The 24,603-nt window shown below is 50.4% G+C and overlaps 1 protein-coding gene across 3 annotated transcripts in view; it reads left to right on the forward strand.

Moving 5' to 3' along the window:
- Nucleotides 1–277: 277 nt before the first annotated feature.
- Nucleotides 278–24,603, forward strand: part of TSNARE1 (t-SNARE domain containing 1) — a 118,038-nt gene continuing 93,712 nt past the window's right edge. For all 3 annotated transcript variants that reach the window (XR_002771358.1, XM_023508918.1, XM_023508919.1), the window contains exon 1: nt 278–336. The gene's annotated coding sequence lies outside the window, so the exon portion shown is untranslated. The remainder of the gene's footprint in view (nt 337–24,603) is intronic.

The following is a 24,603-nucleotide window of genomic DNA, read 5'->3' on the forward strand; positions in this document are numbered from 1 at the left end:
GTACCCCGTGTCCACATCCCCTTCGTCGTCAACCCGGTTAAACAGACGCGGAGACCGAGAAACCGGCCGGGTAGTCTGGGAGGCGAGAAGGTGGGGCCGCGGGCGGGCGCCCGTCCCAGAAGCCTCTTGGCTCAGCCGAGGCCGTTCACACCGCTTCCGGCCGCGCGGGGTACTCTGGGGCGCGTAGTCCCCGGTGCGCCCGAGGCCGGGCTGCCATTGGCTGGCGCGCGGCGCCGGCGGGGCGACGGGAGAGGCCATCACGTGATGTTTGGGTGCCTGTCGTCGCCCCTCCCGCCGTGAGCGCACGGAACGCACCCGCGAGCCACCCAGGCCCAGGTGAGGCGGCGGCAGTGGGGCAGGGTCGGGCTGGGTGGGGGCCGCGCGGGGACGGGGCGGCCGGTCGGGGTCGCGTAAGCCGAGGCCAGGTGGTGGGAGAGGGCGCAGCGCGGCGGGAGGGGCTGGCGGGAGACCCTGCGGGGGGCGGGGCCGCGCTCTGGGGAGGGGCGGGGGCGGGGCCGCGCAGAGGGCGGGCCCAAGGGGAGAACTGGGTTCAGAGCCGCGGGCTCCGAGCCGCGGGTACCGGAGTGTGGGCGTTTGCTGGACCGGCCTCCTGTGCCCCGCGGCGGGTTCCGGGAGCGCTCCCCAGGTTCCAGGTCGGTGGGCACCTGTTTGTGTAGCGGGTGTCCGCGCCTAGAGGACAGAGCTGCCCGGGAGCGCTCCAGCGCCCACTTGTTGGGTGCCCGGGGTGGTCCGCCGCCGCTCAGCAAGCGGAACCGGCCCTCAAGCCTGAGCTGGAGACTCTCACCCCGAGCGCTTTCGCCTCTGCGCCTTTCCTCCCCTTCTCCAAGTTGTAAAAACGTGCCTCTTGGAAACCCGGGGCCAGAGACATTCCCCTGGAAGCTTCCCGGTGACCCTGATCTGTGCGGCTCCGGTGGAAACTCTTCAGGGGCCTCCTGTTTGTTGACGGGCGTCTCACTGCTACCCTGACCCGTGGAGCTTCGTCTGCAATGTCCAGTACGGTAGCCACTAGGTACTCGTGGCTGTTTAAATTGACCTTAAAATGAAGGAGTCAGGTCTTCATTCCAATAGCGATATTTCAAGCGCTTAAAAACCAAACGTGGCTGGTGGCTACTGTGTGGGACAGCGCAGATACTGAACGCTGTGGTCACTAAGAAAGTTCTGTGGGCTAGAGTGCTGCTCTTTTGCCTTCTAGTCCTGCCAGGTGACATTCCAGCCACACCTGGCACCCTTTCCTCCCTTACCTGCAGCTTGCCTACTTTCTCCTCTTTGTTCCTGGCCTGGATGGCAGTCGTCCTCCTCTAGGTCTGAGCTCACCTGTTAGGGGCTCACCATCCTGACCTCTCTCTCCTGGTGTTTCCTGTCTCAGGTTTTGTCTTATTTCCTTCCTAGCACTTCACTTTTGTCATTGCCACTTCTCTGCTAGTTTTCTGTTTTATCTTCAGCGTCTGTGAGGCAGGGATTTGGGTTGCTGCTTGACACCCCCCACCCCCCCAAGGTGGATGCAGATGAAGTTCGTTAGTACTGGAGAGCTTCAGCTGGTTAAACAGTACTTTAGTGTGATTTGGCCTCATACGTTGTAGGTCCTCAGTAGAAATCTGGTGCAGAACATGCTTGGACACGGGGCAGCACAGGATCAGGAGCCAGGTTGTGATTAGAGCTGGCTGGGGGAGGCTGGCAAATCCAAGAAGGCTTCCTGGAGGAGGTTGAGCTTTAGCTGGGTTACTTTCCTCCTTACCTGTCCGCTGCTAGCCTGGCTCCGTGAACAGCTGCCGCTTGAGGCTGCACTGACTTTGTCTGAGCAGCCTTCCCTGGGTCAGCCTCTAGACACAGGCCCTTGATCTGGGGTTTACAGGCTTGTGGGCAGCCAGGTGTCCTTAGGTCCCTTCCATAGTTCCCTTCTGCTTGCATGCTGAAGGCTGGGATCTGGCTCTGCCTATGGCCTCAGCTATGTCTTCTGGTCCTTGCTTTATGTGCCCACAGTGCAGACACCCTGTCTCCTGCATGCTCCACAGCTTTCCGCATCAGCATGTGTGTGACCATGCCAAGTGTTCTGCTTGGAATGTCCCTGTTCTTCAGGTTATTCCCCACGCCCACTTGCCAGTCCCTGAAGTGAAGGCATTTCTGCCTTGGTCATCCTGTGTCTTGAACACCCAGCCCCATGTGTAGAGCAGAGTAGGCACTCAGCCAGTTTTGATGGGTGAAAGTGGTTGTATACAGCAGCAAGGAGAATGCAGTAAAAAGTGCAGGTGTGGACGTTTATGACTTGGGGAAGCTGGAAACAGGAGGTGGGGATTCACCTTCTAGGTTGGGAGAAATGCTCACAAACCTGACCACGGTGTGTCAGGCCATTAGCAACAAGGCCCTGAGGAAGGGGTTGAAGCTAGGCGAGGTGGCACGGCAGGGCCTGGTTAGCCAGTAGGGATAGTTGTGTCCTGCAGGTGATGGCACTAATACTATTAGCCCACCTGATGCCAGGCGACCGGTAACTCATAAACCTGCACAGTAATCCCAGGAGGAGAACCTGTTATTATCTCTGTTTCCCAGATGAAGAGGCTGAGGCACAGAATGGTGACTTCTGTAAATGGCGAGTGCTAAGATGCGTTCCTCCAGCCCCAGATGTACGTGCTGCTGCTGGGGAGTCGGGGCATTTTATTGCTGTGAATGGTGTTTGGGAACAATCACAGTGTGTGAACAGTTAGCTAAGGCTGAGGCTTGCTTTTCTTAATGCACACAGGCATATCTGTGGCTACTGGGTTGGTTTTTTTGGTCATGTTATTTGCTACACAGGTGGGTTTTGACCTTTGTGGCTCAGTCCGGTTGTCATTCTTATGTTTTTTAAAGTCTGATTTTGTGCCCTGTCAATGATAATGGACTTGTTAGCACTCTGAAGGAAGATCCCTCAGGTTCAGGGGTGGGCTTCCTCTCCTCTCCTCTAATCTGCTCTGCTCTGCCCTGTCCTGCCCTCCCCTCTCCTCCCTTCCCCTCCCCTTCTTTCACCTTGTCACCCATTGGTAGAGGACTGTGGCATCATAGCTCACAGCAACGTCAAACTCCTGGGCTGAAGTGATTTACTTGCCTCAGCCTCCTGAGTAGCTGGGACTATAGGCACCCACCACAGTGCCTGGCTATTTTTTAGAAATGGGATCTTGCTCTTGCTCAGGCTGATCTTGAACTTGTGAGCTCAAGCAATCAATCCACATCCCTCAGCCTCCAAGAGTGCTAGGATTACAGGTGTGAGCCACTGCACTCGACTCTAGGTACAGCACTTTCTGCTGCAATGCTCAGCACTGACCAGCTCCCAGCAGTCTGCTGGACCTATGCATGGGGAGCGGGTACCTCAGAGACAGTGGAGAGAAGGAGTGAGCAGGAAAGTGGAAGACATGTGGCTTGTGCTGTCTTCTCTGGGGATGTCACCTTCGTTTGTTCAGTGTCAGTTCTTACGTGTGGCTTTTTTGTTCTGTACTTGAAGCATCCTTATCCTATCCCAGCTGGGTACATTGAGACAGCAGTGGGTATTGTCATTCCTGGTTCTTAGGTGAGGAGCGTGAGGCTGTGCGGTCACTTCTCTCCTTCCCATGTGCTGCCCCACCCCTGGAGGAGCCCCAGCTCTGCATGTCCAGCTGTGGCCCAGAGCCTGAGAGTGGATGCCTGGTATATGTTTGTTAAGACATGAGGGGTCATGACAGCTGACCTGAGCTTGGCTGTTCTGCTTGCTCATGCCCTCTGTTAGTGCTGTGTTTTGGAGCCAGTGGAAGCTCCGAGGCAGAGTCCTCTTGGCCCAAGTCCTCTGGCACAGAAGAACTCCAACAAGGACAAGCCAGGTCCCCTGGACTGTTTTCTGAAGATGCAACATGGCAGAGTGTCTTTGCCTGTGGAGCTGTGCTGGGGTAGTAGCTCCTGGGGAGGCCTCCCTTCAAGGTGCCCTGTCTGCCACCCAGTGCCATCCTCATACCTGTCACAGCCCTTCTACCCAGCCTCATCCCAGCTCGAGATTTGCTCATCAGCTTGACGTTTACTGAGTCTAGGGCAGGGGTGAGAGTGACACTGGGCAAAGCCCTTCCCTGCCTTTTGGTACACCCCAGGCTTGGGCGGACCCCCTCAGGACTTGAATCAGCTTGGTGGCTGCTGCAGACAACCCGGGCAGTCTACTGGGGTGGAGTTCCTGGGTGGACAGGGCTGCTGGCAGGGCTGCCCTGAGATGTGGAATGTTCTGTGAGGACATGCTCAGGCCAGCAGGCAGGATGAGGACTGCTCTGCAGGCTTTTCTGGCCTTGCCAGGGACACTGCCATCACCTTACACAGTGGGGTCATAATGAGTGGTCAGGAATGGGACAGAGAGGGGTGCTGAGCCCAGGCCATGTGTGGCTGTGGGCAGAGCTGGGCTCTCAGTAGATATCTAGGAAGAGATCCTGAGTTCTAGGGAGGCTTGAGCTGCACCTAGAGAACCTGGAGGGGGGACTGGGGGTGGGTAAGAGCGGCTGCTCCAGCCAGTGGGAGACCAGGAAAGGCACAGCTCTGTGGAGGGCCTTGAAAGGGTCCCGAGCTGCCGTGCTGAAGCAGGATGGGGATGACTGGACATGTAGAGTGGAGCAAGGTTCTGGGGACTGGCCTCACACCCAGGGCTACGGTTGGAGCCCGCAGGGGCCAGGCCTACCTGGGCCCCATGCCACAACATCATGTGGCTGGGTGCTTGTAGTGGCAGCAGTGCTGTCAGCCCCTCCTTGTATTGATGGGCTAGTAAGGCAGCTGACTGCCCAGACTGGTGGCAGTGGCTACTAGTTAACTGGTAACCTTGGGCTCTAGCTATAGGAGAGAGTGGCCCTCTTTGGTGTGGAAGTGACAGTACAGAGCCAGGTAGTCATGCTGGCCATGGGTGTCCCTGGCTGGGTTCTCCAGCCCAATAAGCCTTTATTTTTTTTTTTTTCTACTGGATTGATGGAAGATTGTCATATTTTCTGCCTCTGATTTCCCTTGAGGGAAGGCCCGGGCCCCAGACCTGATTTACATAGTGTCCAGGTGTGGACACAGCCTGGCTGCATTTCTGCTGTGGGATCCTGGCGCATGTCACTTAGCAGCCTGTCCTGAGCCCTCACCTTTTGTGGCATGAGTCTGATCCTGTAGCTTCCTCAGAGGTCGTGGCATTGTGTCCATCTCAGAAACACAGAAGCTCAGGGCCCTTTGGGAGGGCTATCACCAGAGGGGCACAGGGAAGAGTTTCCAAAGCATAAAATGGGGAATGTGGTAGGTGAGGGGCTAGAGTCCTTCTGAGACCCTTGGGCTGCCTCGTGCTCCAGAGACTTGCTTTTAGGTGGGTCAGTGGGAGTATAGTGGACTGAGCACCATCACTGTCTGGGAGTCATCACTGTGATAATCGCACCACCTGCTGACCAGCGGGTATCTGCGGGTCACCTGTGTGGTTCTTTTGTACTTCTCAGATCAGGATGTTTCCTAGGGTTGAGTAACTTACCTAAAGTCTCAGGGCTAGTAAGTGACCAGCCATACTTGAAACCCAGGGTTCTGACCACAGAGCCCACCCATACTGCTGACTGCTCTGCTACTTCCAGGGAGGACCAGGTTGGAAGGAGCTGTACAATTGGGAAGATACCCTGTGAGTCAGAGGACGATACTAGTAATGGTGGCTGCTATGCTAAGAAAGGCTCAGCCTTGTCCCCTGAAAACCCTGCCTGGTACCATTCTAAAGAGAGCATGGCAAAGACTTGAGGGGTGTAGGGGTCTAGGCCTGGGTAGAGAAGAGATGCTGGGTGTTGAGCAGTCTTGTTCCCAGTGAGACTCGGCATGAGGTTGGAGTGGAATGAGCTCATTGGGGCTGTGATTGGCACTCCATCTGCCTGTGTCTGCTGTGCCTTTCTGTCACCTGAGCCTGACCTGGGCACAGTATGAGGGGTGCATTGATGGTGAAGGAGATAGGAGGTTATGGTCTGGGGAGGTAAAGAGCAAGTGTTCTAAGGGGCTGGAGCATCGGGCTCTGGTCAGGGAACCTTGGACAGCAAAAGCCACGGGGGGACTGCCCTGGACAGAGGAAAAGTGGTGTAACCCACATCCCTGCTGCCCCTGCCCTAGCCAGAGGAGAAGGGGTGCAACCTGCAACCCCACTGTCCTGGACAGAGAAGGGGTGCAATCTACACCCCCCCCCCCCCAGCCCTTTCCCCTGGACAGAGAACAAGTGGTATAACCCTCCTTCCTCCTGCCCCTGCCGTGGCCAGAGGAGGAGTGCAACCTGCCACCCCCCTGCCCTGTACAGAGAGGGATGCAATCCACATCCCCCTGGCTCTTGCCCTGGACAAAGGAGAAGAGGTGCAACCCACAACTCCCCTGCCCCGGGCACCTTTGGCTGCCCTCTACCCGGATCTGTAATCCATTCTAGCCGGGAATTATTTTTAAAATAGAAGGCCAAAATGAATCTCCATAAACAACACAGCACAGCAGCTCCTTCCTGGCCTGGCTGGCCTCAGCGCAGGCTTTAGTAGCCATGCTAATGAGGGCTGGATTCATTACTTGGAGTCTGACCTCCTTCCCCTGCCGCATCACCCCCAAGGAAGGTGCTAACGAGCATGGGCTGGAGGAGGGGAGTGGGAATTGAGGTTGGGGAGGACAGCAGGTTCTGCTGCTGCTTGGTGCGGGGTCCAGGCAGTCTCTGATTGCAGAGTGTTCTTGCTGGTCTGCAGCCTAAGCCTGGGCTGCTTGGATTCACTCTTGATCTGGCTTATCTTGCCAAGGCATGGAGCCCTGGCAAAGGTCCTTCCTCACAACATAAAGGCTGGCTCTCTCATTTGGTGCTTGCCACTTTTCCTGGGCTTTTCAGCCTCTGGGGAAGCTGCCCGGCCTGCCCCAGCGTGTCTTCTGGGGCTACCCCTCTGCCTGGAATAGCCCAGCTGGTGACCTCCTCTTACTGTTCAAGGCTCAGCTCCTTGCTGCCTTTAGGAAGCAGCCTCCATCCATCTGACCACAGGGCTGGCACTGTGGCTGGGCCTGGCATTTGCTGACTTGTCCATGGAAGGCAAGGCAGAGAGAGGGGAAAAGACTCCTGAGAATGTCTCAGAGTGGCTTATCCTTGTGGCATTGCAGTCGTTTCTGTGTGTAGTGCCCCACTCAGGAACATGCATAGGGAGTGTGCAGTGAACACGCATGTAGGTGCCAGGGCCAGCTGGAGGAGCTGCCCCACACTGCCGCATCCTTTGCTGACCCTTTTTTTTGGCTACTTACCTGCTGAGGCTCTCTGGGCACCCACCTCAGTGGTTTTCCTTAACTCCTGGGGACCACAGATCTGTTTCTATGATGTTGTCATTTCAAGACTGTTATCTAAACGAATTCATATAAGTATGTGACCTTTGGGGATTGGTTTCTCCATGCTCCATAATTCCCTGGAGAGTTCTCCAGCTGTTGCATGTGTGGTAGTGGTTTCTTTTTATTGCTGAATCTTATTCCATAGTGTGGTTGTACCACAATTTAATTATTCTAGAGTCTTTTTATTTTAGTAGTTAGAGGAGTTCAGGGATTTCAAAGATAAAAACATAAGGAAGCATGCAGTAGGAAATTAAGGCTCCCCTCCCTGATTGGTCCAGCTCTTATCTCTGTGGGTTGCCACAGTTTTGAGTATCTCATGTAGTCAAGCGGTGTGCAACAACGTTTCAGTCAACAACAGGCCATGCACATGACAGTGGTCCGGTAAGATTATGATAGAGCTGAAAATTTATATCAGTGACATGGTAGCATTGTGATGTCATAGCATAAGGTGTCATGTTTGTGGTGGTGCTGATGTAAACCTGTGCACTGCCAGTCATGTGAAAGTGTAGCACACACGGTTATGTGCAATTATGTGCGGTATACTCTACTTGCAAATGAAAAATGTACTAGTTTATATATTTACTATTCTTTTTATTATTTTAGATACTTATCATTTATTTAGAGTGTACATGTTCTACCCTGGCAGGCCCTCCAGGAGGCCTCTGGAGGAAGGCATTGCTGTCCCAGGAGACAGCAGCTCCGTGTGCGTTACTGCCCTGAAGACCTTCGGGTGGGACAGGATGTGGGGGTGGAGATGACGATATGGAAGATCCTGACCCTGTGTGGGCCTGGGCTAATGTGCTGTTGTGTCTTAATTTGCAACAAGAAAGTTTAAGAAGTAAAAAAAAATAAAAATTTAAGAATAGAGCAGAGCTCCTCGGATAAGGATATAGAGAAAGAGTCTCATTTTGTCAGTCTCGGTAGTGCTGTGGTGTCACAGCTCACAGCAACCTCAAACTCTTGAGCTCAAGTGATTCTTTTGCCTTAGCCTCCTCAGTAGCTGGGACTACAGGTGCCCACCACCATGCCTGGCTATTTTTAGAGACAGAGTCTTGTTCTTGTTCAGGTTGGTCTCAAACCCTTGAGCTCAGTCAGTCCACTGGCCTCAGCCTCCCAGAGTGCTAGGAATACAGGTGTGAGCCACACTGTGCCTGGCCCCTTTTTTCTTTTTGACAACTACAGATTATTATGTGGTGGGGATTTAATAGTCCTCTATTGATGGAAGTTTAGGTTGTTTTCAATCTTTTCCTATTACCAAATGAATAACTTTATTAATATGCCATTCTGCACGTGCATAAGTACAAGATGCATGTGGAATAAATGCTCAGAAGAACAAGTGCTGGGTCAAAAGGTGCACACTGTCATTTGGTGAACCCTGCCAAGTCACCCTCCAGAAGGAGCGTGCCATTTTATGCACCTGTGAACAGTTGTTATTGACTGCAGTCACCATGCAATATATCTCTTGAAATTTCATTTCCTTTGACCAATATCTCCCCTTCCTCAGTCTCCCCTCTCTCTGCTTCTGCGAGATCAACTTCTTGCTTGTCTGAGTGAGACCATTGGCTGTGTCCCTCTGTGCTTGACTTACTTCACTTAGCATTGTGTCTTCCAGGTTTGTCCATGTGGTCACCATGGTAGGGCTTCTTCTTTAAGCCTGACTAGTGTGCCACTGGGTACGTGTACATTTTCTCTATCTGTTCCTCTGTTGGTGGACACCTAGATCGAGTCTGTGCCTTGGTAATTGTGAATAGTGCTGCAGTGAACATGGGGGTGGAGATTCTCTCTGCTTGCTGATTTCATGTCCTTTGGATAAATATTCAGTGGTGGGATTGCTGGATCATATGGTAGTTCTATTTTTACTATTTTGAGGAACTTCCATACTGTTTCACATAATGGCTGTTCTAATTTACATCCCCACCGGCAGAGTGCATGCATTTCTCTCCTGTACATCCCTGCTAATACTTACTATCTTTCATCTTTTTGGTAACAGCCACTCTTACAGGGGAAGGATGAAGTGAAGCAATACATCATTGAGATTTTAATTGGCATTTTCCTGATAATTAGTGATGTTAAGCACCTTTTAATGTCCCTGTTGGCCATTTGTTTTCTTTTGAGAAATAATCTATTTAGGATCCTTGTCCATTTTAAATCAGATTTTTGTTTTTTTGCTATGGAGTTGAGTTCCTTGTATATTCTATTTTGAATATTAAGCCCTTATCAGATGTGTGGTTTGCAGATACTCTCTCCCCTTCCATAGTTGTCTGTTTACTGTTGACTGTTTACTTTGCTGTGCAGAAGCTTTTTAGTTTGCTGTAATCCCATTTGTCTGTTTTCACTTTTGTTGCCTTTTTGGGTCATATCCAAAAAATCATTGCCTAGACTGATGTCCTCAAGCTTTTCCCCATGTTTTCTTCTAGTAGTTTTACAATGTCAACTCTTACAGTAAGTCTTTAATTCATGTGAAGTATATGATGTGAGGTGAGCGTCCAGTGTTTTTCTTTTGGGTGTTGAGAAGCAGTTTTCCTAGCACCATTTATTGGGAGACTGTCCATTTTCCATTTTGAGTTCCTTTGTCTAAAATCACTTGACTATACATTTGTGGATTTATTTCTGGGCTCACAATCATGTTTCATTAGTCTATGTGACTGTTTTTATGCCAGCACCATTCTGTTTTGATTATAGCTTTATAGTATATTTTAAATCATTTTCTTTGTTCTCAGGAATTTTACTCTTTCTATTGTTATTATAAGGAATCTTTTCTTCTATTTTCTTCTGCATTTATTGTATGTATGTGTGAATAGTTTTGATTTCTAAGTACTAGTTTTGTTTCTTTCTATGTTACTGAATTATTATTCTCTTGTTTCTAGTGGATTATCTTGGATTCTCCAAGTGTTCATCATGTCAACTGCAAATAATGATAGTTAATCTTCTCCTTTCCAATTTTGTACTCTACTGTGTTTCCCTTATCTAATTTTGTGGGCTGGGTCCTTCAACCTAGTGGTAAACAATAATGGTTAGAGCAGGCGTCTCTTTGCTATGTCTCTGGTATTGCCTTATTAAACAGAATGTGGCAACACATTTTTGGATGAAAATAGGTATGTTAAAGAAGAACCTGTATTTCTGTTTTATTGAGCATTTCCTTTTCTAAAAAATCAAGAATCATTGTTGAATTTTATCAACTGCTTTTTAAGAAGTTCATCTATGGGATGATCATAGTTTTTCTTAGCTATGTTAACATGGCAGATGGTACAACTGGAGTTGCTCTTAGTGAAACGTTTTTAAATTCCTTGAATGTACTTTACTTGGTCTGATACACGTGTAAATTCTTTTAATCTGCTGGTGACTGCTTTCTGCTGATATTTAATTGGTTGTTTATATTTTGCTCTTTGTAAGTGAGGTTGGTTTATAGTTTTCTTTTATGTGTGCACTTTTTTGGGGGGAGGTTGCTGTCAATATTATACTTTATAAAAGATAGTATAGAACCTTTATTTCTTATTCCATTCTCTGGAATAGTTTAATAGCACTGAATTTCCTGGTCTTTAAAAGGTGGTTAGAATTCCCCTGTGAAACTTTTGGGGCCTGGTGCTTTTTTTGTTTGTTTTGAAGAGGGGCATTCTCTTATGATTTTTTATTTATTATTTTCCTTGTGGAAATTGTTCTGCTTAAAAAGATTTAAACAGAACAATTAAACAATTTTGGAACTTTTCTTAGATCAGTTTTGTAAATTATATTTTCTTAGAAAATTATCAGTTTCATCCAGTTTGTCAAATTTGTTCATATAGGCTTGAGTGAAATAATTTCTTATGACTTATTCAATTTCTTTGGCTTCTGTGCTTATTTCCCTCTTATTTGCTCTGTTATTTTTTTGGTTGGGTCAGCCAGTAGTTTTCTTTTTGTTGTCTTAATTTTTCTTCAAAGATTTATCTTTTAGATATATTTATTAAATTAATTGTCCTGTTTTTCTGCTTTTTGACTCATTGCTTTTTGCATTCATAATCTCTCCTACTTTTCCTCACTCATTTCATCTTCTCACTCATTTTCTAAAAAATTTTTTTTTTTTTTTTGAGACAGACCTCAAGCTGTCCCCCTGGGTAGAGTGCTATGGCATCATAGCTCACAGAAACCTCCAACTCCTGGGCTCAAGTGAGTCTCTTGCCTCAGCCTCCCAAGTAGCTGGGACCTCAGGTGCCTACCACAATGCTCGGCTATTTTTTGGTTGTTTGGCTGGCCCAGGCTGGATTTGAACCTGCCACCTTAGGTGTATGTGGCTGGTGCCTTAGCCACTTGAGCCACAGGTGCCGAGCCATTTTGGTTGTTTGGCAGGCCCAGGCTGGATTTGAACCTGCCACCTTAGGTGTATGTGGCTGGTGCCTTAGCCACTTGAGCCACAGGTGCCGAGCCATTTTCTAAATGTTTGATGTGAATGCTTGATTCATTTGTTCACATACTTTTCAAAAAATATTTTGTATTTAAGGATCGGTGCTTAAGTTTGATGGAGCACATTTTCCTTTTCATTGCTGTCTAAAAATTCTCTGATTTGGAGCAAAAGGAAAATACAAACCAAAGAATTATTTAGGAGCAGGGTTTTTTTTGTGTGTGTGTTGGATTGAGTGTCACTCTTTTGCCCTGGGTAGAGTGCTGTGGGGTCATCATAGCTCTCAGCAACCTTAAACTCCTGGGCTCAAGCAATCTTCCTACCTCGCCTCCTGAGTAGCTGGACTGCAGGTGCCACCAGCATGCCCAGCTAGTTCTTCTATGTTTAGTAGAGATGGGCTCTTGCTCTTGTTCAGGCTTATCTTGAACTCCTGGGCTCAAGGAGTCCACCCACCTCAGCTTCCCAGAGTGCTGAAATTACAGTTCTAAAATTGTCTAGCCAGGAGCAAGTTTTACAGTTTCCAAGTAGAGGATCTTTTGATTTTTTTGGTTTTGTTGCTTTCTAGTTTTAGTTGCATTTTGGTGAGAGAGTCATGACTATTCTCTTTTGCAGTTCTGGGTTTCAGGAGATGTTTTCTTTTTTGTGGGCCCTAATATGAAGTCAGTTTTCATCACTTTTCCTCTGGGGCTTGAAAAGAAGATGGAGTTTCTATTTTGGGTTTGCAGAGGTTTGATGTGTCTATCAATAGATTTTACTACCTTAAATTTGGTAATTTAGGTCATGTGTTATCCTTACTTAGTTTTGTTTTTTGTTTTGTTGTGGACCAAGAGGGATGAATTAGTCTCTGCTGTTGGTATGTTTCTGCCTGTTTCTCCTACTGGCTTCTGCGAATGTTGGTTGCTATGTTATCTGGTGCATAGCTATTTATAACTATTACATTTTTATTCTGAAGTGTACTTGTTAGTATTAAAGTGCCCTTCTTTGTTTCATTTCTGCCTTGTCTAACTATGAGGTCATGATTAGTGCTTTCTTAAGTTCATGTTTTTTGGCATACCTTTGCCCATTCTTTTGTTTTTAATCCTTCTGAGTTATTTTAAATGTGTTTTCTATATGTTGCATAAAGTTGGGTTTTGCTTTGTGATTCAATCTGAGCAGCTTTATTCCCTTGTGCTAGTTAAATTGAATTAATGTACACTTATTAGTAGGTCAGTTATATCTGACTTTAGTTCTGGTGTGTGTGTGTGTGCGTAAGTCTTTCACTCTATGGTCTGTCTTCTTTTTTTGTTTTACATTTTAGTTTATATGGGTCTTTGGATATTTAGAAGAGTCTATACCTTTGTCAGTATGGGATATTACAATAATATCACACAGAATATCATATAATGCTTGGAGCACTCTACATCTGTAGGGATCATTTATTAAGTACCTTGTATGATAAGCAGAATAATGTCCCTGTTCTCCTCGATAACCACACTCTAATTCTCTGAGAGAATGTCATGTTACATGGTAAAAGGGTACTTTGCACATGTAAGGGTGTGAATGTTAAGGAAGATGATAGTCCTGGATTACCTGGGCAGGTAATGAATGCAGCACAGTTACTTGAGCCCTGGAAAGCAGAGAACTTTCTTCAGTGAGAAGTGAGAAAGATGTGGTGAGTGGGACATCAGAGAGGTCCTAAGAGCAGTTCTGTAATATAAGGGCTGCTGAGTGCCCTGTGAGCTAAGGGCAGGCCCAGCAAGGAGACGGACCCAGGCCTGCAACCACCAGAGCTCGGGTTCTTCCCAAGCCTCTAGTTGTTTCCCCTGAGGCTCCAGGAAGGAATGCAGCCCACCTGGACTTCTGACTTGCACAAACTGTTAAGGAGCAAATTTGTGATTTAAGCTAAATCTCTGGCCATTTGATATGGTACCTGGCAGAGACTAATGAACCTTCTATGTATAATTACAAAATTGTTATATTTTGTTTTCTGCCTCCTCTAACCTGATTTTAGTCAACAGTAGTACCTTTTTCAGTGTTTGCCTTTACACTGTTAAATCTACTTGTATTTTCATTATTGAAATGTCAGCTTTAAATTATATCTCTTGACTCAAGTTGTTACTGATGAAGCAATGAGCTAATTGTTCTACCTCTCCTTCTTTTTTCCTTCCTAGACTTTGCCAGTTGAGTCATTACTGTGTAGTCAGGGCATCTTATTATCTGCATCTGTCCTGCCACCAAAGGCCCACACTTGTCTTAGTCTTATGTCTGCGGGCAGATGGAGACCATGCTCATAGATAGCGTCTTCTCTGTCCCCTTTTGATTGGTTGAGGTTTGTTGTGAAGGCGTTTTCTCAGAATGGTTGATGGGAATGGTCCCTAAATGCTGCATGTTCAATGTGGGTTTTTGGCCTGTGGGATAATGTTGGCAAAACCCTTGGTCAGTCTGTCATCCTTTGACTGCCTTGTAGATAATCACTGCACTGTCTTCTGACTTTAAATGTTGTTTTGGAGGAATCGGAGGCCTGTCTGGTTCTTCTTCTCCTTACAAGTGATTTAGTTTATTTTTTTCCCATCACATTTTGTACACTTTTATTGTCTTTATCATTTGTGATACTTTTAAAATTGAATTGTTTGTTTTTGTGTTGTTAAGGTTAACAGCTCTTGTTGTGTTGTTAAGTATTCTGGATGTTAACCCCTAACAGATGTGTGATTTGCAAACTTTTCTCCCCTGTTGTGAGCAGCCTTTTCATTCTGGTGATAGTGGACTTTGATACACAAGGGGTTTTGATCTAGGTAACATCCCACTTTCTACTTTTTCTTTTGTTGTCTATGTTTTGGTGTCTTAACTGGGGAATCGTCACCAAATTCAGTGGCATGAAGCTTTTTCCCTGTGTTTTCTTCTTGAGTTTTATAATTTTGGTTTCTTATATTTAAGTCTTTGGTACATTTTGAGACAAATTTTGTATGTTGTTGAAGGTGAGGGTCTGATTTCATTCTGTTATGTAGGGTTATCCAGTCTTTCCAGTTTTCCAGCACCGTTTGTTGAAAAGATGGCCTTTTCCCTATTGGATGGTCTTGGCGTCTGTGTGGAAGATTGCTTGACCATGATCATGGGTTGTTTCTGGAGTCTTTATCCTACAGGTCTATATGTCTGTCTCTATGCCTTACCATAATTATTATTTTGGGAGACAGGACTTTGTTCTGTTGCCCAGGCTAGAGTACAGTGTCCTAGCTTACTGCAACCTCAGACTCCTGGGATTAAGGGAGCCTCCTGCCTCAGCCATCTGAGTAGCTGGGACTGTGGTGTGTGCCACCATGCCTGGCTAATTTTTGAATTTGTTTATGTTGCCCAGGTTGATCTTCAACTCCTGGCCTCAAGTGCTTCTCTTGGTTTGGCTTCCCAAAGTGCTGAGATAATAGGAATGAGCCATGTAGCTTTGTGGAGGGTTTTAAAATAAGGAAGAATGTGACCCTCAGCTTTGTTCTTTTTTTTTTTTTTTAAGATTGTTTTGGGGGCAGCGCCTGTGGCTCAAAGGAATAGGGCACTGGCCTCATATGCTAGAGGTGGCAGGTTCAAACCTGGCCCTGGCCAAACACTGCAAAAAAAAAAAAAAAAAGATTGTTTTGGCTGTTTGGACCTTTTTTTCATTTTGGAATGCATTTTTTTTTCCAGATCAGTTCTTTTTCAGAGTCCTCTGGCCCCCTTCTTAGAGAAGTAGGGGATGGATGAAGTCACAGAGTTGAGTCTCTGTCCCCTCCATCAGTGCAGCACTGCAGCAGACTGCTTCCACAGGCAGGTGTCTGGCTGACTCCTATGGAGCCTTACTCCTCTGTTGGCTTTTCAGGGAGTGTCTGACACCAGCCCTCTTACCTTGTTTGGTTGCTGGTGGTGTGGCAAAATGGGGCTTCTGAGGTCTTGGTGCTGGCTGTGCTCAGCGGCACATCTCTGTAGGTGTCCCCTGAGACCAGCGCCCTACTGTGCCCTATGTCTCGAGTGTGCTCTGTTCCCACCTGCGACGACCCTGCCAGTGCTCTGCTCTTGCTAATGACCCTGACCTGTGTTTTGGGGCCTACAGATTGTATTTGTTTACCATTTTTTCTAAACTGGAGGTTTGGATTTTAAACTTTTAGCTTGTTAATTTGGAGGCAGCATTTTCCTTATTGCTTTAATGTGATTTCTAGAAGTGAATAGGAAACAGTAAGCTAATGTCTGTAGCCACACTCACATTTGAAGTCAGTTTCCTGACTTTCATAGCCTGCTACAATAATCAGCATTAAGAAAGGGTTGCATGGTTCAAATGCCTGTTCTGGTCCCTGTGTACAGCAGGCACTTAGCAAAGACTTATCCGCGTCCCTGCCCCTTCTGCCATAACAGTAAGGCCACCAGACCTGGCAGGGCTGAGCTTGCAGCTGGGGGCAGGTATGGGCACCACAGGGCTGTGAGTTGGGTGTGGGCCGGCTCAGTCCTGCTGCTTTCAGCACCATGGATAGCATCCGGACACCATCTTGAGCTTGCAACAGGCTTGGGGCAGGGGCAGTGCTGTCCACCTGGCTGCCTCCATTCCTACAGGCCTTTGGGCGAGCAGCTGGAGGGCACAGGTCTGCCCTGGTGTCCCAGAACTGGCCTGGCCTCCCCCTCAGTTCCAGACAGTGGGTGGGCATCAGGGGAGTGGCTGTGGGTTTGTGTGTGTGTGGGGGGGGCATCAGGGAGAGCTTGAGAGGAGGGGAGTTGTGGATGGGCCCCCAGGAAGGAGCGGAGCAGAGAGGTTCTGGGAGTGAGAGAGGCACCTGTCAGTGATTAAACAGGTTTGTCAGTGTCACCTCATCTGTGAGGGTGGCCCGACAGGCAAAGTTGCTCCTGTTTGATGGAGGGTCACTGAGGCTTCAAGATGCTGAGGCTCTTACAGTGGGAATTGGGATCCCCGACCCTTGCCCTGCTGTGTGTGCTTCTCCAAACCCCTTCTGGGAAAGTGCCTGCCCAGGTATCTGCTGAAGTTGTGAACTGTTCATCCTGTTTGCACAGAGCCCCTCGCCCCAATGTGAGGGAGAAATACCAGGTCGTTGAAGTATCTGGAAGCTTTTGAAACTGCTAAAAGCTCGTGGTATTCCTTCTACTCTCCACTGCTTGAGGGTACTGCTCAGTTGGGGCTATAGTTCCTCTGCTGGCCACTGCCTGCTACGTCCAACCACCTGTGTGCTGGTCTGGTCCAGTTCTCCATACCATCTGTAAAAGGGGAAGACTTCCACCCCCTTCTGTCCTGAGGTGGGCTGAAGTGGTTGCCCTGCTCCTGAAGAGGGGTCTTGCCTTGGTCAGCCTATCAACCTGCTCAAGTTACTCCTATCTTAGAGCAAACTGACAGCCAGCCCCTGGCCAGCCTCCCTCCCATGAGGGCGGAGAAGGTGGTTGGTGGGGCGGCATGGTGCCGGTTGTGCAGGACAGGGCCTGGGGTACTAACACTGGGGTTGACGTGGGTGGTGTGGGTGCCGACGGTGTTTCCTGACAGCTAGGAGGTTGTTTGTGGTGACAGAGAGGCTGAGGGCACAGCTGTGCCCTGTGAGCACACTGTGTAATGGCAGGCCTGGCAGGAAGGGTGCACACCCACCATTGCTTGGCCCCCATTAACGCAGCCATGTGGCTGTGCCCCTCCAGACTAGCTGCCCCCACCTGTGCTCCTTCAGCCTCACACACTCCTGGCTGTAGTGCTGAGCCTGTGCTGCTGCTACCTCCTTGACCATGGCTGTCTCTGACCCTGGACAGTGAGGACCCTCAGGCAGAGCTCCCTCCCCTGGGTGTGGCACTGTGCCTGGCAGAGAGAAGCAGCTCTGGGGACGCAGAGGAGATAGGCTTATTTCCTGATAAGAACGCAGTTGGGGCAGTGCTGGGGTATGTTATCAGGGTAGAGGGCCTGGGCTACGTGTTTGCCCTTTTCTCTGTAACCAGAGGACTCATCCGTGCCCCCAGCCAGCCTGCCCTAGAGGCCTTCTCATCTCGCTGAGGTCACTGAGGACGTTGCTGGCCTCTCCCCAGGAGAGATGGGCTGTGGATACCCAGGCTTTTGCAGCCTTTCTTGCTCCTAGCCTGACGGGGTGGCTGCTCAGAGCGCATGCTGTGGCCCAGTGGGCAAGGCCAGCACACCTTTGGCAGGAGAAGGACCTGGGTCTGCATTCCTCCTTGACCTCTGGCCAGCAGGGTGGCCTGGGGCAGTTTCTGACCTCTCTGAGCCTCAGCTTCCTGTCTGGGAAATGGCTCCTTTCTCCCTTGGAAAGCTGGGTTGTCTGGGAGGAATGGAGGCCACATGCCCCTCTTCCCCACAGCCTGAAGATGACAGTGGTGGCCCTGCTGCTCTTCTACCCGCCCCCCAGGCTCCTCACCGCCAGGACATCTCTGCTTGAGGGTAGAGCTGGGCTTCCTGCCCCCTGCCCCATGACTCAGGCATGTCTCTTCCCTGCTGCTGCCATCCTGGGGAGAAGGGACAGGCTGATAGTGCAGGCAGCTGGTTGGGGGGGCAGAGCCAGGCCTTCGTGGGGAGAGAGGTTGGGGTGCAGCCAGTTCTGGCAGGTGGAGGAGGGAGAAGGGGCGTGTTTGCTGGTGCTCTGATAGCCCTCTTGTACCGCAAGCCATCGTTGCTTCTCCATTCTGACCTGGGTGGTGTTCTGCGAGGTCCTGGGGGTGCCTGGCTGGTGTCCTGTTTGACGTGGAGTTGAAGTTGCTATAACAACACTGATTCATGTAATTGCAGCTTCCCCCAGCTGGGCCTTCTCCTCCTCGGGCTCTCTGTCATACATAAGCACACATACTCGTGCTTGCACCCTTGCACACACACGGGGGCCCACCCATTTGGAGGCTGCAGAGGGGCTGGTGCCAGCAGGGGCTCGGGGTTTTGGGCACTCCAGGCCTGCCTACCTCAGCGCCATGCTGCCGAGCATCTGGCCTGTGTGTGTGGGGTGTGTCAGGTACCAGTCAAAGTAGCAGGGTGGCACTTGCTCTTGAGGGGGTACTGGGCAGCATCTGGGAGTGGGCACAAGTCGGGCTGTGTGACTCAGTGTCCCCCACATGCAGATGAGTGGTGGTGCCCACGGGTGCTGACTGTTCCTGAGGCCGAGGCAGGCATGGCTTGTCCTCTGCTCTGTTTGTGGCTGGCCAAGGAGGCTGAGCTGTGGGGAGGTGGTGGTGTACGCCTGGGTCATCAGTGGGTGGGGACTGGTCCAGAGCTACTGCTGGCGCTGCTGAAGGACGTGAGAAGGCTGTGCGGCCTGCTGTGCGGTTTCTCTTGCTGTGTTGTGCCCTGCAAGGGCTTTCCCTCTCCTGCCTGCTCTGGCCCCAGCACAAGCTGGGCATCCTACTTTTGCCCCCTACTTCCACTCTGTAGTCTCTCACCAAGGGCCAGTGGCTCGAGGACCCACTCTTGCCTCTGCCACTTGCTTTGAGCCCCCCCCCCCCCCGGACACCCTGACCTCCATTGTCTTGCTTCAGAAGGGATGAAATGTCAGCTGGGACCCCAGCCCCCTGTGCCCATCGGGAATCATTGAGCACCTCATTGTCCTGGGCACCTGTTGGCCTAGCCAGGGGACTTAGTCATTTGTTCTGGGACATTGACTGAGAGGGCAGGTGCTAGTGAAGGGAGGTGGCTAAAATGTGGCCTTGGGCTGTCCTGGCCTGTAGGTGTTTCCCCAGGGCCCTAGTAGTCAAAGGCCAGAGTCAGAAGGGACTCCTGAAGGAGTGGCTTTACACAGAGCCTGGCCCTGACTGGGGCAAGCCTCTCTAGCTGGATCCGCTGTAGGGGCCTGGGCCACTGTGTGCTTGGTTTAGATCTGGGGTGCAGGGCTGGGAGGCTGGGGCAGGGTCAGCCTAGGGTGACATTGGGAGGCTGCAGGGCCAGCTGTGGGGTTGGATATGGAGTGAGAAGGAAGGGAGAAGGACATTGGTGGGTTGTGAGGCATTTTTCTCTTTATCTTTTAAAAAAGGCCTTATCTCACTTTCCAAAAAGTAGTACCCATTCCTTGTAGAAAACTCAGATGTGGTAGGCAAAGGAAAGAAAGACGAGGTCCCCTGTGGTCCCCGTCCCAGGGTGCTAATTCCCAAAGTTTTCTGCAGACCATTCTCTTTCCAGCCTTTTGTCTACTATGGGCATCTTATAAAATTGCAGCCTTACCCTGCAGCTTGTTTATAGGCTTCTCCAGGGACAGGGCCACCTGCTGGGAGAGTGCTGCCAGGGCCCACAGTTTGCTCTTGAGCCCTGTGAAGGGGCTACCCTGAGAAGGGGGCTAGACTGTGTGGGGTGGGGCACAGGGCAGGGCCCCACTGGCCCTGCTTGTCACAGATGCCCATGACGGGACACATCCGCTGCAGGTGCCCCTCCTTGGCTGCTCCTGCAGAGCCAAGGGCAGCACTGTATGTTCTCTCTGCGCCTCAGTTTCTTGCCTGTAAAGTCGTTGGTGGGTGAAAATGAGCGAATGCATCTGAAATGCTTAGAGCAGTGCCTGACGGAGGAGTGCTGGTAGAGGCCCCTCGACCCTGTTACTGCTTTTGTGATTTGGAGGTGCCCAGGGAAGGATTGGCAGAGGGTGCTCAGGCTGGGTGCATTCTCCTGCCCTCTTCCTCAGCTTCATTTTGTCGTCTGCTAGGGACAGCTGCATGCGGAGGCCCTTCATGCCCTGAGAACAATGGGATTGGACCCCACCCTCTCCCAATACCTCAGGACCCCGTTTGGGACTGAAGTACCTGTCAGAGGCTCTGTTTGTCAGTAGATCTAGCCAGAGTCAAAAGTCGAAGTGGGTGGCATAGGGGTGGCGCCTGGCCCTGCTGGGCCTGCTGTAGCAGCCTGGAACCCTGGAACCCTGGAGGTCTGAAGCTGTACCACTCTGGACGCTGGAGCTGTGAGCTTGGAGTTTAGCGCTGTACCTGACTTGGGGGCTGAGTGGCCTCAGGTGGAGTGCCATGCAGACCTAGGGTGGGAGGTGTGCTGGCAGCCTTGGCACTGCCCCATCTGGCTCTGTTCTCTCTCTGGCCTGTCCTCCTGGCACGAGCACCTGCCAGCACCACCCTTAAGGCAGAGGAGGATTGTCATGGGGTTGGTGGTACACATTGGGCCTGTCCCTGAGAACTGCTGTGGAAAAAAAGGTGCAAGGATGAGTGGGTCTTCTTCCCCATGTGCCCTGGGAGCGCTGTGCTGGCCAGGCTATGTTTATTTTTCCCCACACAAGTACCTCTCTGAGCCCTGGGCATGTACTAGCTGATTAACCCATGTGCTGTTTGTCCCCTGCTACAGGGCTCCAGGTATAAGTGTACCACATGTGCAGGGTTCTACTAAGCTGGGAGAGAGGGCCTGGGGGCTTTTGGGTCTAGGATTTGGGCTAAGGGGTTAGGAGGAGAGGCCCTGGTTACAGGAGGGGCCCTGTGACAGGAGGGACAGCCGTGGGGTGTCTTCTGCAGCGTCATGCTCTGTCCTTGCTGGCAGTGGCCTCCTGAGGCAGGGAACCTGTGCCATTTTACAGATGAAGTTAAATCACTTGCCCAAGCTGCTATGATGGGTGGGAGGACCATGTGTGCTACCGTGTGCTACCCTGTGCTGACCTGCTTGGGCTGAGGGTTGTTCTCTGCAGAGGGATGCTGCTGGCCCTATTGTCAGAGGCTGACATGAGAGGCATGTCTAGGGAGTTACCAGAGTGCCCTGTGAGCTGGACACCTGCTATGGGGAAAATGGCAACTGGGGCATGGGGCGTGCGGCCTCTTGGGGCTACATGGTTGCTCGTGTCCAGAGGCTGTAGTGGGACGTGTGCTGGCAGCCTTGGCACTGCCTAGAGAGTGCTAGGTCTGCTGTGGGGCTCCTGGCAGCAGTGCCCAGGCCTGTCAGCACGTCACATGCCTGAGTTCTCTGAGGCACTTTGGGTGTGAGTGCAGATTCCTCACAGTCACCCCCAGAAGCAGGTACTGGAGTGCTTCCTTATTACCACTGGGCAGCCCCTAATCTCCTCTATGGCTTTATGGATTGGCCGATTAATGAACATTTTCTGTAAGTGGAACCACAGTGCATGGTACCTTGTGATGGGCTCCGTACCCTGGGCAGTGTGTGTTCCCATCTCCACCACAGCCCCTGTTAGAGTGTGGCTGTGGGTGCCGGGATATTTTCTCCCAGTCTCCCTGTGCACGCACACTATTGTGGACATGTTGCGATTAATACATAAGATGTACAGTTCACAAATGTTCAGTGTGCCGAGTTTTGACGGTGGTAATGAACATGATACAGGACATTTTCACCCAGGCAAGTCCGTGTGCCCGCTCCCTGTCTCCCGCTTCATCTCCCTTTCCTGAAACTTCTGCGTTCACTCATCACATGTGAGTTTTGCCTCTTCTGGAATTTCCGGAAATTGTGTCATGTAGTGTGTCTCTCCTTGGCTTGGCTTCTTGTGCTTCGCAAATTGTCCTGTGGTTGTGGCATCAGAGCCTTCTCCTTTTGCAATGATGGCCTGTGTTCCAGTTCATGTGGACAGCCACGGTGTGTCCCTTCCCCTGTGCCAGGGCTGTTTGGGCCGGTGACCCTGGCAAGGCTGCCTGACCAGTGCGTACAGGGCTATCCTGGTAAGGGGTGATTGGGTCAGGACGGATGTGTCTTTATCAGAAGTGACCCATCAGTGTTCCACAGTGGTGGCTTCATCATGTGCCCCATCCAGGAACATGGAATTGCTCGTGCCTCTTGTGAGAGGGTGGTCACACACATTCTGTGCATTCTTGTGGCCTTGTTTTCTCCTTAGCATTGTTTTCTGAGCATTTGCCCACATAATGTGTATTTTTAGATGCTACTTAGAGTTGTTCCATGTTGTGTAGGTATGTGACGTGGTTCGTGTGGTTATTGTGCTGTCACTGACTGTCGGGTGGCTCCTGGTTTCTGTGTCCTGACTTTGTGCACTTCCAGCTTCTGGGTGCTTCTGTCTGGATTCCTCGCATCACAGCTCCTGTGCTGTGAGGGGCTCTCTGCCTGGTTGTTTGGTAGGGGCTTGTGCTTCTTTGTACCCCTGCAGGTGTTGCCTGAGACTGGGGGGCCCGGACGCTCCCCCTACCCCAGAGTCCATGGGCATCATTCTAGGTGGTCACTGTGCACCCTGGTCATGACTAGCTCTGCTGTGATGCTCTGCTGGTTCATTTCTATGTGCTGAGGGGTCACTGGCTTTTCCTACTCACTTTCTTGGGTTAGTTCATTAAATAAATTTGTAGGAGTGCTTTATATATTAAGGATGGCATATTTGTTACAAATATGTTTTCACTTTACTTTTTAATTTTGGCTATGTTGCATTTTGATTTATAGAAGCTTTTTATTAATATGTCCCCCAATCCATTTGTGTGTGTGCACATGCCTGTGTGTCTTTCTGTGTGCATGCATGCGTGTGTGTGTGTATGTGTAAAAAATTGCTTTTGTATTTGCTAGATGCTTTATTCTGGGTTGTTTTAAGGTTTTTTTTTTTTAAATTTTATTTTTACATTGTTTGACCCTTTGCTCCATCTGGGATTCATATGATGCATTTTCTCTCAAGTTATCCTTTGGTTTTTCTGGACGATGGATGATGAATGTCTGCATGTCTGCTGGGGACACGAGTGTGAGAGCTCTTGGACAGATGAGATGGGCTCTTAGAATGTGGCTGCTCCCCTGTGGTGCCAGGTGGTGCCAGGCTGGGCACAGCAGAGAGATGGGGCAGCAGGTGCAAGGGCTCTGTCAGCAAGTGTCCTCTGCCTTCTGGGAGCACATCCCTTTCTCTGAGCCCAGTGTCCCTGGGCCAGTCTCTCTGCTGGGTCGGCTCCTGCTGCGGAAGTGGCTTTTCAGCTACCTTGTCCATGGGTGGGCCCAGCATGCTGTTCCCTCATACCTGGGGCCCTGTGCCCTCCCTCAGGCTTATCACCCTGTGCTGGTGACCAAAAGTCTTGTCCTCCAGCTGGCCTCATCCCTTCACCCTGCACATCCTCCAGGGCGGAACCTGCATGGTCCCTTCGGGTTGCTGTAACAAAATGACATAAATTGCATGGTAACAGACATTTTTTTCACATCATTCTGGAGGCTGAAGTCTGAGATCAGGGTGCCAGCAGGGTCAGGTTCTGGCAAGGGCCTAGTTCCATGTTGATGCTGTTGACTTGGTACTGTGCCCTCATGTGGTGGAAGGAGGGCTGGAGTGCTCTCTTTGGTCCCTTTCGTAAAGGGCACTAATTCCACTGATGAGGGCCCCACCCTCCTGACCTACTCACCTCCCACGGCCCCCACCTCCTAATACTATTCCCTTGGGAGTAGGAGTCAGTATGTGAATATCACAGGATACTGACGCTCAGGCCATGGCAGGCCTGTCAGCCAGTGTCACCCTGGCGATTCTTAGGTGTCCTTTGAGAGAAAAGAGAGCACCATGGTGTACATTGTGTGTCTGCCTGTATCTTTTGTATTCCCCCTTCCTGGCTGTGGGGATAGAAAGGAGATAGAAAGGAGAGATGGAGTGACTTTCTCAAGGTTGCACATTGGTTCAGGCAGAGTGAGCATTCAGACCCAGGCGGCCTGTGCAGTGCCTTGTCTCCCCCACTGTAGTGAGACTGTGTTCTCTACATGTTTCTAACAGCCGACCCTGAAGCCAGCTGCATAAGGGAGCTCCAAGGCCCCTGAGCATGATGGATGCATAGCCCAGAGATGGGAGGCAGGATTCCCCAGGCCTGCCACCCCCTTCCTTACTGCACCTGTCCCCCACATGTCCACACATCTTTATCAGTTGCAGCCTGGGTCTAGGCTGGCTGCTGGGGACTTAGTGGAGCCAGCAGAGCCTGGGGAAGAAGCAGGCTTCCACCCTGCAACTGGGTTTCTCTGTGTGTCGAGGCTGGCCAGAGAGCTGAGTGCTGGTGGCATCAGGAGCTTGATTTTATTCTTTCTTTCTTTTTTTTTTTTTTTTTTTTTTTTT

This window comes from Otolemur garnettii, unplaced genomic scaffold (assembly GCF_000181295.1).
Source record: "Otolemur garnettii isolate 467f Iridium unplaced genomic scaffold, OtoGar3 scaffold00291, whole genome shotgun sequence".
Classification (NCBI taxonomy): Eukaryota; Metazoa; Chordata; class Mammalia; order Primates; family Galagidae; genus Otolemur; species Otolemur garnettii.